The following is a 12,361-nucleotide window of genomic DNA, read 5'->3' on the forward strand; positions in this document are numbered from 1 at the left end:
CCTAGGTTCTCAGGAAGAAACATTTTCCAAATTTACAGTATAAAATCCACCCCCCCGCCATGATCAGCTATTTCTTTCATAAGCAGACCTGGATAAATTGATCACAATGGTGGCATGCTGTGGAATAATTATAATTGGTCATCTAGACTAAAAAATACAGCCAGAATGATATTCTACACAGTGTAGCCAGGCTACAGATGCTAAGTTTAAAGGAATGTTGCAATTGACTTTAGGGTTATAATTACAATAGCCAAATTCTATGCAATACATATAAATCCTACAGGAAAACTCTAGAGCATTCAAAATAATATTAAATGCTTCCACAGAATAGTGCTACATATAATCATAAATAAACTAAGAGGCAATATTTTGACAATCGGCAAATTATGTCACCGGCCCATGTGTCAGCATAGTAGAACACAGCCACTCTGCTGTGACCCGTGTCCAAAGCTGGCTCATTCTGCCTGCAACATAGTCTTTTAATTCTTACACACATCATCTCACACATGACATTTTCTGGTTGGTACTAAGAGTGGCTTTTCTTACATGCTGCCTAATTTTTTTTCCCTTTCATTTTTAAAAGATTCTTTGAATAATATTATATTTTGTAAGTAGTATCTGCAGGTTTGATTCAAGTAGAATGGATCAGCATTTATCAGGAAAAACCTAAATTGCACAAAGCAAAATGTTGCTTGGTGATATAATTTTCTTAATTTGAGATACTAAAGCTATGATTGGATATAATTAGTATTTTTCAACATTACTCTATTTGAGAATAAGAACATAGTCTTGATGAAATATCTCAGGCTTAAGTTTTAGTTTCTATAGGGTAGCTTTTAAAAATAATATAGTCATGGTATTGGTTTAAGCTTTGCAGTATATACAACCATTACTTGAGTGTAATCTAACAAAAATAGTATTGAATTTATAAGTCAGTAGAGTTCTTATTTCGATGGCCGATTGACTACACAATTTCAGAAATCATGTTCTGTTGATGCTTCCCAAACTAAATAATATTTCTGTATAATTCTTCTGAAAATTAATAAGCAAATGAAAAAGGAGGAGTTGGAGAAGGAACAAAGTATGTATAATATAATCTATATAAAAGATATTATTTTCATTCCTTTTTACCACCAGTGAGGAACTAGGTACACAGAGAAGCTACATAACTCCCCCAAAGTCACACAGGCAATGGAACTGAGATTTGAACCTTCATGATCTGATTCTAGAATCTATGTTCTTAACTACTATGATACGTCACACCCTTCTGTAACTTTGGAAAATACTGCTATTCTAACACCTTACCTTTATGGTTCTGTGAAATCTTTTGAACACACAAATCTACCGAACCAGAGATGGAATATTTGTTTTAAATTACTTTGTTTTGCTTATAGGGATGGACCTGCAATGTCCATTCACATGCTTGTAATCCTTTATGGTGAAAACATACACTAGCGAGATAATCTACGGTGTGCTACAATCTTGACCACTCAGGTGCCTGGTCAACTGAAATAAACACAGGAAACACTTGATTTCAGAATGAAGTAGGATATCTTCAATTCTGAGCCCTAACAATTTTCTGGAATTAGTACAGGGACTCTAAGGTTAAAATAATTGCTTCAGTTATGTGAATGGTCTATGATAAGGGTTGACTGATATATGGTATGTATTGGAAGATACATAATAAAACATTTTTCACCCTATTTACTGGCACCTACAAATGCCAAGGGCTGTGCTCTGCCCTGGGTGGTGTAATGTGGATACTCCTCGTCCACAGGGAGTTTACAGTTTAATAGGGCGAGGCAAGCATTTAACAGATCAACAGATGTGCAGCATCTGTCTAAAAGGGGAAGTACAGATTGCTAAGGGAGTAACCCCAACTTGGGAGAGCTAATTCAGTCTAGGATGTTCAGGGAGTCAAGGGCACTGGGATCTGAAGAAAACAATTATCAGTTGAATAGATTTGTGAGTGTGGTAGAGGTAGAAAAAGGAGAGTGTTCCGAACATGTGGTATAATACTTCCAAGGACTGCAAAACAGAATACGGAAGGAAGATTCTTCAAAGTGCACACTACCAAATGTAAGGTAGATAGCTAGTGGGAAGCAGCCGCATAGCACAGGGAGATCAGCTCGGTCCTTTGTGACCACCTAGAGGGGTGGGATAGGGAGGGTTGGAGGGAGGGAGACGCAAGAGGGAAGAGATATGGGAACATATGTATATGTATAACTGATTCACTTTGTTATAAAGCAGAAACTAACACACCATTGTAAAGCAATTATACTCTAATAAAGATGTAAACAAAAAAAAGTGTGAGGATTCTTGAAAGATAATCCAGGAGTAGATGGTTAAGTGCTTGAAATCTTACTATGCTCAGTCAGAAACCTTGGTGCCTCGTACAGTACACCCTTCTGCAAAGAACGGAGAAGGTTTAGAAGCAGGCCTGAAGGCGGCCATGGCTGTAAGATGATGGAAGTCCTCTTGCCTGCTTTTACTCTGTCTTGGGCTCCTAATTGCCCAGAAGTCCCTTGTTTCTACTGTTTGGCAGCACCCTTTTTCACAAGAGGGGAAACCAGTCTGAGCTGTGACTGCACTTACAGCACAAGTGATTGAGTAATGGGCTACTCCTTTCCGCTGTCACATCCTGCAGCCTCTCCCACTCCTGCGACCTTCCCTGTCTTCATGTCTTTACCTGGCATGATGTAGCACAGCTGATTGTTCAAGAGGAAACCAAACCGCTACCCTAGGGTCAGAAAATTTACCTTTCAAATGCCGCTTTTGGCTTGTTCCAAGTACAGAATCAATCTACGTGTGCGTACACACACGTGTAAGAGCTAAAAGGCCTGTTGTATAGTATTCTAAAAAGAAGGAGAACAGATCATGTTTATGAGGAAACTAAATAGTCTCTCTGCAAGTATTTAGGATCCGTGGACATAAAGAAAGCAAACTTGCATCCAGAAATTAGTCATGCATATTGTTTTTTCTTGTTTTTGCTTTTCTGTGTTTCTCCTATTTTTCACCTGGGCACACTACAAACACTACCATCCTGACCTTTACTGCAGCTAGATGTGGCTACAAAACTCAGTTACAATCAAAGTAATGGGAAGGGAGTGGTGTGTGCCTACCTCTAGAACAGACCTTTAAAATCTGTGAGCACTCTTACATGTTCTAAACCCTCCCCTTCTGTTTTCGTTGTTGTTGCCGTTACCTAGAATAGAGAGGCCATGTGTTGAAGACTGAAGAGTTTCTATTAGTCTGGGACTCGAAATGAATGCAAAAATGCAAGAACCCCCATCCCAACATCTTTTCTCACTGACTTGGACCATCAGCCTTCTACTATTAGATAAGAGAGAAATACACTGTCTTTTGCTTAAGTCTGTAACATGTTGTGTATATTTGTTACTGTAGCTTACCTTACCCTACCTGGCACAGAATCTCTAAATTCTCATTCTGTGTTTATGAAACATATTATATTACAGGTAAACACAACTTTGTAGCCTGTGAGTATGATTCACTTACTTCTTGATCAAACAAACTCATTTGATAAGATCAAAAATTAACCCACTGTATATTTTTTCTTTATAGCTAATAACATTTTACACATTACAAGCAAAACCTAAAAGTATTAGTAATACCATTATTAACCTCCAAAGAATGTTTCATTTTAATGGAGAGTTCTTTTTTTTTTTTTTTTTTTTTGCAGTATGCAAGCCTCTCACTGTTGTGGCCTCTCCCGTTGCAGAGCACAGGCTCCGGACGCACAGGCTCAGCGGCCATGGCTCACGGGCCCAGCCGCTCCGCGGCATATGGGATCTTCCCGGACCGGGGCACGAACCCGTGTCCCCTGCATCAGCAGGCAGACTCTCAACCACTGCACCACCAGGGAAGCCCCTAATGGAGAGTTCTTTTAACGTACCACGTCTTGGTTGAAGTGCCCTAATATTCTTAATCATATAGTTCAAATATGTGAAAATCAAGTTCTTATAATACTTCTCTATAACTCTTAAGATAATGACTCAAAATGATAAAACCCTAATTTGGACCTGAACTTTTCTCTATTTCAACACATATAAGTATGCCAAACTTTAGGGCATTCTTCTGAAGCACAGTTATCAAAGTTTTTCACATAAGATTTTAAACATTTTAAAAATGTAAAACCTATTAATGAACCATAGTCCTGTATATTATTAAAATATCTTTGCACCTAATTGGAAAAGTATTAATAAGGGTCATGATTCTAAAGTTACTAAAATTTCCCAAGATGTTCTGGAAGAGCTCCGATTTATCAAACTGTATATATTATGCCAGGAACATTCAAGGTCAAGGTCCCTGGCAGCCTTTGGTCTAAAGCTATGCATATGAAGGAGTCCTGTGGGGTTCAGGGCAAATTTCTTCTCATTTCATTATCTTACTTTTTGTGTAGATAATAAAAAATCAAAACAAAACAAAAAACGTCCCCCAAATTCTTTTTTGGTTAGCCATGACCAAAATACTAAAATACTTAGAGGGATCTTCTATCAAAGCAGACCTTTATAAATGTCACTTTCCAGCAAAAAGTTTGTGCCCTAGTTAGATTCACATACAATTTAAAAATTGGAACTAGGCCTTCTTATACACTAAATTCCATTGCTTTTCTCTTAAGTCAGTGGTTTCTTGTGCTTTTAGTGTAACTTGTTACAACTCATCTAAGCCAATTTTTTTAATGCCATCCAATTTCTTCTCATATCTTGAACTGAGATCAGGACCAGAGGTGTCTTGGTGCCTGCAAATTTTGAGAATCTATTTTATTTTTTTAATTCAGAAAAAGGTAGTTAGAGGAATCACAGAAAAGTAGAGAAGGCAGCGTGAGTTCTCATGATCTGTTTATGGAATCAAGCACCCATTATCCATTCTTCAGCAATAACTCTTGAGTCAAGGATTATCTCAGTTTGAAACTACCCCCTGAACTCCAGCAAATACATATCCATCCACAGATGCATGCATATACAAACAACCAGAAATGCTCAGATAGCAGTAATAAACCAATACTAGCAGAGTTTAAATGAAATACTGTTATTTTTTTCTTTTAATATTTGTCTCCTTTTTGTGTTAAAGATAAAGAACAGTGAACAACATAGTATCATGATTATTAGCTTCAGGAAGAGAATAAAAATGTGAGGAGATATTACTTCTATACTATGGGTTGATGACAGTCATGGAAACTGTGTGAGTTGTGATTACTGGAAGCAAAAGAGGGATTCTACTCGCAGGTGGCAGATGGGACACACGCATTTATTACTCCCTTCTACCTACGTTCAATTCAATTCCTTTGAATTATCAGAAAGGATATTTATTTTAAAAATATAATAGCAATAAAACAAGAAATGGTAAAGGTAACAAAAACTAGAAGAAAAACAGATGAGATCATATTTGGAAAATAAAAAGCAACTATAAGCCATAATAGGCACAAAACAGAACTGTTCCATAGGTAATAACAGCCTTTGCCATGGAATCTACTGGAAAACTCTAAGTTTAGAAACAACTAAAAAGTCAGCTGAGTACAAGTACTTAATGGAAGGACTGCATGAGAAACAGATCAACCACTCATGGCTATAGAAATACCTGTACTGTTATGTTTACCTCTAGATAAACTCCTAAACTCAAAGTGGTGGGGACTTCTTCCATGGTTATTGGGGTCAGAGAGAGAAAGAGCAGCAAAGCTTAATATAAATCTGCATTTTCACAATAAATACGGAGTAATAATGAGTGAGAAGGAGAAAGGTCAGCTCCACTGCTGAAACACACTACAATGTTCACGGTCCAATGTAAAGCCCTGCTCAACTTGGTCATTATAGGGGTCACCATCTGGATCCCCATTTCCACAATCTGAAGGAAAAGTGGCAAGCCATCTAAAACAATATAAAGTAATTTGGAAATATTATTACAAGTAAACAGATACATGTGCCTTGTCTATACTTCTGGGTATCTACCCTGGAGACATTTTATACATGTGCACAGATATATATGCACATGGATACTGATTTTAAATTTAATAGTGGAGGAAATGGAAACAGCACAAATGTTTATCAATAGGACACCAACAAACATACATACATCCATACAAACCAAAACCACCCAGTCATTAAAAATCATGCTGCATGGAGATGGAAATAAGAACAGTGAAAAAAAAAAGAACAGTGAAAATACATACATATATATAGATATATATATATATATATATTTTTTTTTTTTTTCAGTACGTGGGCCTCTCACCGTTGTGGCCTCTCCTGTTGCGGAGCACAGGCTCCGGACGCGCAGGCTCAGCGGCCATGGCCCACGGGCACAGCCGCTCCGCGGCATGTGGGATCCTCCCGGACCGGGGCACGAACCCGTGTCCCCTGCATCGGCAGGCGGACTCTCAACCACTGCGCCACCAGGGAAGCCCGAAAATACATATCTTGAAGGGTTCATTACATGGGTGTATACATTTGTCAAAGGTCATCAAACTGTTCTCTCTACATTTTAGTGAATGTAATTATATGCCTCTAACTCTTAAAGCTAACAGAGAAGCCATCGTGAGTTTTGTTGAGATGTGTTAGGACAGAGAAATAGGGAATCTGAAACAAAAATATTTTGTAAATATTTAGACTTTACCATTAATAGGGGTGCTTGGGCTTCCCTGGTGGCTCAGTGGTTGAGAGTCCGCCTGCCGGACGCAGGGGACGCGGGGTTCGTGCCCCGGTCCGGGAAGATCCCACATGCCGTGGAGCGGCTGGGCCCGTGAGCCATGGCCGTGGAGCCTGCACGTCCGGAGCCTGTGCTCCGCAATGGGAGAGGCCACAACAGTGAGAGGCCCACATACAGCAAAAAAAAAAGGGGGGGGGTCCTTATGATACTAAGGAGGAACAAATGAAAAATATGATAGAGATGAGCAAATAAAGACTTCTCCTACCCCAATAAAGCAGAAGCAATGACTATGTTGATATGACTACCTAAGAATGATTAATCACTGGTTCTCAAACTTGGTTGCTCATTAGAATCTCCTGTGAGCTTTGAAAGAACTACTGATGCCTGGGTCCCATACCCAGAAACCCGGTTTAATTCGTCTGGGCTATTACCTGGGCATCAAGGGTTTTAAAAGCCTCCCAGGTGATATTAACATGCAGCAAGTTTTAGGAGCCACTATTTAGTCATTCTCAGACTGAGAACTACTGAATTAATAAATATCCTTTCTTCATCTGAAGCCAATGGAATGAAACTCATTTACCTAAAGTAACACAAAAATGGCTTTAGAAGCATTTGAAGTATTTCAGATTACTATGAAGTATTTCAGATTACTATTTATCTATGTCAGCAATAGATGCTGCTGACATAGATAAATTGTTTAATACACAGTCTGTTAAAACGTGAGTGTGGGGAACCATCTTTACACGCTACTTAACTTAATGATATGAGCTTTGCTAAAGAAGCTACTGAAGATGAATAAAGAATACCACTTCCTCTCAATCAATGGATTTGTCTCATTCTATCTTAGCCTCTCTTGGATTGTCTACTCTGGCACAAAGATACTGACAGGGACATGAACTGGAGCAGAGAATATGGGTTTTTAGACTCTACTTCCAGATATACCATTTTGGATCACATATCATGACTGAACTATGCAAATGGAAGAGAAGAATGACTGCTGACCATCTCTGAAACCTTCCTTTGATAACCTCACACTCACACTAACATCCAACTATGAGGAACCTCTGAGCATCCGTTTGCAGTGTTCTGGCTGTTGGTTGGGTCTTCTTCACAGAAGCACTCTTAAGAAACAGTCTTCCATCCCCAGTTAACAATGAGAGGATATGCAGACAAGCATGTTTGATGACCAACTCTAGATCTTTTCTAGAAGGAATGAGGGCAGATTCCAATTACTGAGCCAGAATGAGCCCTATTCTTGCCTGTTCTCTAGCCAACAACTCTGTGTGCCCAATCACAGCGATTTATATCCATGATGGAAGGACTAAACTCACAGGGGAAAGATAATCTTATCGAGTCAAAGCCAAATGTAGATAAGCTGATTATCACGGAAGGTTTGAAGCAAGAGAAACTGGATACAGAACTCTAAACATTTCTTATTATCAGCAAATGTGCACAGCAGCTGCTGGTAATCACCAATCACAATAAGCAGATAGACAGAAAAGGGGAAAATATTGTGGATGCACCCAAATTCCAAATCTTGGCACCTAACTGAATTTAGTGCAGAGCATCAGCATGAATTCAAATATGTGTGAATCATGGTAATCATGCGAAGTGCTAAATCACACATTTCCTGATTTATCCAAGCTTCCAAAAACACTATATTCTGTGTGCCACAATTTGTACTAAGCTTTTTAGGGTCAAACTTCTAGCGTCACACCCCACACACACACACACACACACACACACACACTCACACACACTCTTCCCAACAATGTGCTTTGCTACAGCATTATATAGCAATTATCATATTAAAAGAAATAAAGCATTTGGATGTGTGAATCAAAGATACTGACAAGAACTTTCATCAATATCAATTTAACAAAAAAAATTCAAAGAACTATATATGTCTGTTTGTGTTTGTATATGTATGTTTATCTATCCATCCATTCACACACACACACAAGCATCCAACCAGAAAATATCCAATATTTATTTTATTAAACAGCAATAGGCCCAATCTCATGGAGTTTATCTTGCAGTTAGGACAGGTTAAAACACAGAGGGGAAATTAAGCACATTAAGGTAAACCTGAGGAATCCCTGTGGTGTTGGAACTGTTCTGTATTTTGACTGTGGGGGTGATACACAAACCTACACTTGTGCTAAAATTGCATAGGACCAAATACACACACACACACACACACACACACACACACACACACACTCCAATAAATCTGAGTAGATCTGAGTAATATCAGTAGATTACATCAATGTTAGTAACCTGGTTGTAATATTATGCTTTGCAAGACATTACCATGGGGGGAAACTGGATAAAGGGCACACAGGTCTCTCTGTATTATTTCTTACCTCTGCCTATGAACCTACAACGATCTCCAACTAAAAGGTTTACTTGAGATAAAACTGAAATGCAAAGTGATAAGTGCTAAGATAAAAAAAGCACAAGTTGTTATGGGGGCACATAATAGGGCTACATAATCTAGATTGGTAGGTTAAAGAGATTGAGTAGAATGAAATTAAGCAATTGCAAGTTAAAGAAGTCCAGGAATAAAGATTAGTTTATGCAAACAATGTAGTTTAGTCTAAAACATTATTTCTGAGTATTGTTAGGTAATTTTAAATATTTTCCAGGTGAGAGAAAAGAGGTTCTATTGGAGAGGGGGTTAGTCGCCAATTCTTTAAGGAATATGTGATTACATTAATGTTTATGGGTCCAAACTGTAAAAGATATGTGAATCCCTTTATATCTTGTATCTAGAGACACTAAAATGATCTAACAGCAGGGTAGTGAAGGTCATGGATGAGGCGAACCTAGAGGCATGAGCAACATAAATAGGTGCAAAAATTTAAGACAGAGTGCCTGTCACAAACTGAGAACTGGACAAATATGGGTTGAATGTAAAAGGAGACAGTGGTAGTAGAGACAGTAAGGAGGGGAAGCATAGCCTTGACTATACATTGGATATAGATGGTGTAGGAGACAGTTATCAAACTCAGGAACGGATCACTCCAGGGTTACAGGTATGAGTTTTAAGTGTTTAATTGTACCATTTATTTCCACATGAATACAAATAAGTGTCAGCTTGTAACTCCTTTTCTTCTTTCTCCTTCTCCTTTCTTTAATGAAACAGTGTAATCTACCTTGTATTTTACACTGGAAAAATGTGTTGGAAAAATTGAGTGGATGTCAAAGGTTACCAGGGGACAAGATAAGCAATTCCAGTTCTTTTTGTTTACAGCATCTCAAACCATGCTGTGTCCTCCCCAAATAGTAAAACTGTATTACATTTTTATTTCACTTTGGAAAGAGATGCACACTACACTTTTTATTGCAAATATTCAAATAATATTCTCATACTGGGAGTCAATATTGTTTAATAGTCACCTGGACTATATAAGCAGTGACCCTCAATAATTTGCAATGCTTTGAAGGCTGCCAAATAGGTGGCAAAAACACTACTTTTAACTTCAGGATAACAGATTGTATTTCTTTTATGATATCCCTGCAGTGGTGAAAATGGAAATTATTGACTCTGGGAACTCAGCCTACAGTGCTGTTAATCACTGTATTGCTATTAATTGATTTCCTTAAGACAGAGCCAGCAGGACACTACTTATTAGACCTCTCTCCCACTTGTAATGCAGTGCTTTTAATACTGCATGCAGAGTTTTCGGAGTGAAATGTTTGGTTTTCAGAACAGAGGTACCTTTGTATGGAACAAATAAGAACCAGTCAGTTTAAGCTATATAGTAATACATTGATCCTCTGAAAGGGAGAGACTTGAATTGTTCTTTCCTCTGTCTGCATTATCATAGGTAAATAATTTGAAACTATGTATTCAAATATTCAGTTCAGTCATGTTGCTTGTATTGCAATATGTGCAGAAACCTCAAGATCTTTTATTATTTTGAAATAATACCTAGGGACCCCACTACTTTGTCCAACATACCTAGAACAATCATTTTGTCCAAAAAGGCACCCCAAGTTTCTAGAAACTAGAAGCTAAAAGCTACTTCCTTTTTTTTTTCCCCAATATCCATAACCGGCAGTCGAGAGCATGAGGTTAGATATTAAATAAAACTAAAATTCAGAAGGAAAAATTTATAATCTATATTCAAAATAATAGAACACTATGCTGACATGAATATATTTCTGGGTATATTTAAACAATGAACATATGTCTATCTTAACTAGGCAAAATTGAGGACTATTATCTAATACATTAGAAAGTTTGATTGATCGATCATTTTGCCCTTTTTCTTAATAGACTATTACAGCAGTAGACAAAGGAAGAAATAAAGTGCCCAGCTAATCGATCTGTATCATACTGGAAAGGTCAAAATAGAATTGTACATTACTACTGTCAGAAATATATAAAACATTAACGTTTCCATACCATAGTCTCATCACAAAAATTATAATGGAGACTGAAAAAGACACAATATTCGTCCATTCTTATGACTAAAATAGCTATTAAGTTGGAAATGGAATGGCATAAATCTAATCTCAGGAGAGGTGCTGACTGGAAGAAAATATTACGGATCCATTCCTTTCTTCTGTAGGATCTTGAGTTCTCACTAAAGCCATCCTATACGTACCCAGATATTTTTTCCACAAGAAACCCTCAAAGTGACATATGTGTACTCACGACTTACAATACAACATCTGTTAGAAATAGGCAAAGGCATACATCAAAAGCAAATAATACATTTAGTAATAAAATATAGAAATAATAAATATAACTATTAAGAAGGTCAATTAAGAATTACATTTTGCATCTTGTTAAATTAATGCAGTATAGGAACTTGAGAAGAATTATACATAAATGGGAATATTCTGTGAATAGCTTCAAGTTTAATAGATTATGATATTTTTAAACATACCTTCTGGGCTTCCCTGGTGGTGCAGTGGTTGAGAGTCCGCCTGCCGATGCAGGGGACACGGGTTCGTGCCCCGGTCCGGGAAGATCCCACATGCCACGCAGCGGCTGGGCCCATGAGCCATGGCCGCTGAGCCCGTGCGTCTGGAGCCTGTACTCCGCAATGGGAGAGGCCAAAGCAGTAAGAGGCCTGCGTACCAAAAAAAAAAAAAAAAAAAAAAAAAGTGAGGCTCTTCTTAGCTTTGAAGAAAATTTGTGTTTTTTTCTGCCTCCTGGCAGTTCAGCTTAAGTTGAAATTTATACAGTAAACATCTTATCATAATTCCTACCTCTGAAGAAACTCAGTAATGATACTTGCACTGGAGGCTTGTTATTTTAAAACACTCTTACTTTGGAAAAAATTAGACGTTAAACTCAGCATAATTGCTGAAGACACAATATTTATGAAAAATAAAACTTTCAGAAAAGTTTTTGTTTTGGGGGAAAAAGATTATATTATCAACTTGGCATTAAAAATCAAATGTAAGTCAACAAATATTTGAACACCTATTAAATACAGCACAGTTTGTTATGAAAGACACATTAATAAGCAAAAGGGAATCCTCAAGTAGTTTATAATCCAGTACAGACATAATAAAAAGCTGAATATCATAAATACTACAAAAGACATTAAATTATGCAATGAGGGAAGTTTGTGGAAAAAAGGATAATATGGGAAAAATATCAGAAAATGCTTCAATGAGGATATAAATAGGGCTTCACAAGCAGAAATGTCAGAGGAAAAAACTGAGGGTAGATACT

At 37.6% G+C, this 12,361-nt stretch overlaps 1 long non-coding RNA gene across 3 annotated transcripts in view; it reads left to right on the plus strand.

Annotated features, from left to right (window-relative positions):
• Nucleotides 1-12,361, plus strand: part of LOC113618175 (uncharacterized) — a 124,200-nt gene that overhangs the window by 99,727 nt on the left and 12,112 nt on the right. The window contains exon 4 of one of the 3 annotated variants that reach the window (XR_003431913.1): nucleotides 3,701-3,746. The exons of 1 other annotated variant lie outside the window; for it this stretch is intronic. This is a non-coding gene — a long non-coding RNA (uncharacterized LOC113618175). Of the gene's footprint in view, nucleotides 1-5; nucleotides 2,157-3,700; nucleotides 3,747-12,361 lie in introns of those variants that run through there. One more of the 3 variants, XR_003431910.1, reaches the window with a different exon arrangement.

Source organism: Aethalodelphis obliquidens, unplaced genomic scaffold, assembly GCF_003676395.1.
Source record: "Aethalodelphis obliquidens isolate GAN/ISIS:26980383/991018 unplaced genomic scaffold, ASM367639v1 scaffold5, whole genome shotgun sequence".
In the NCBI taxonomy this organism is placed as follows: domain Eukaryota; kingdom Metazoa; phylum Chordata; class Mammalia; order Artiodactyla; family Delphinidae; genus Aethalodelphis; species Aethalodelphis obliquidens.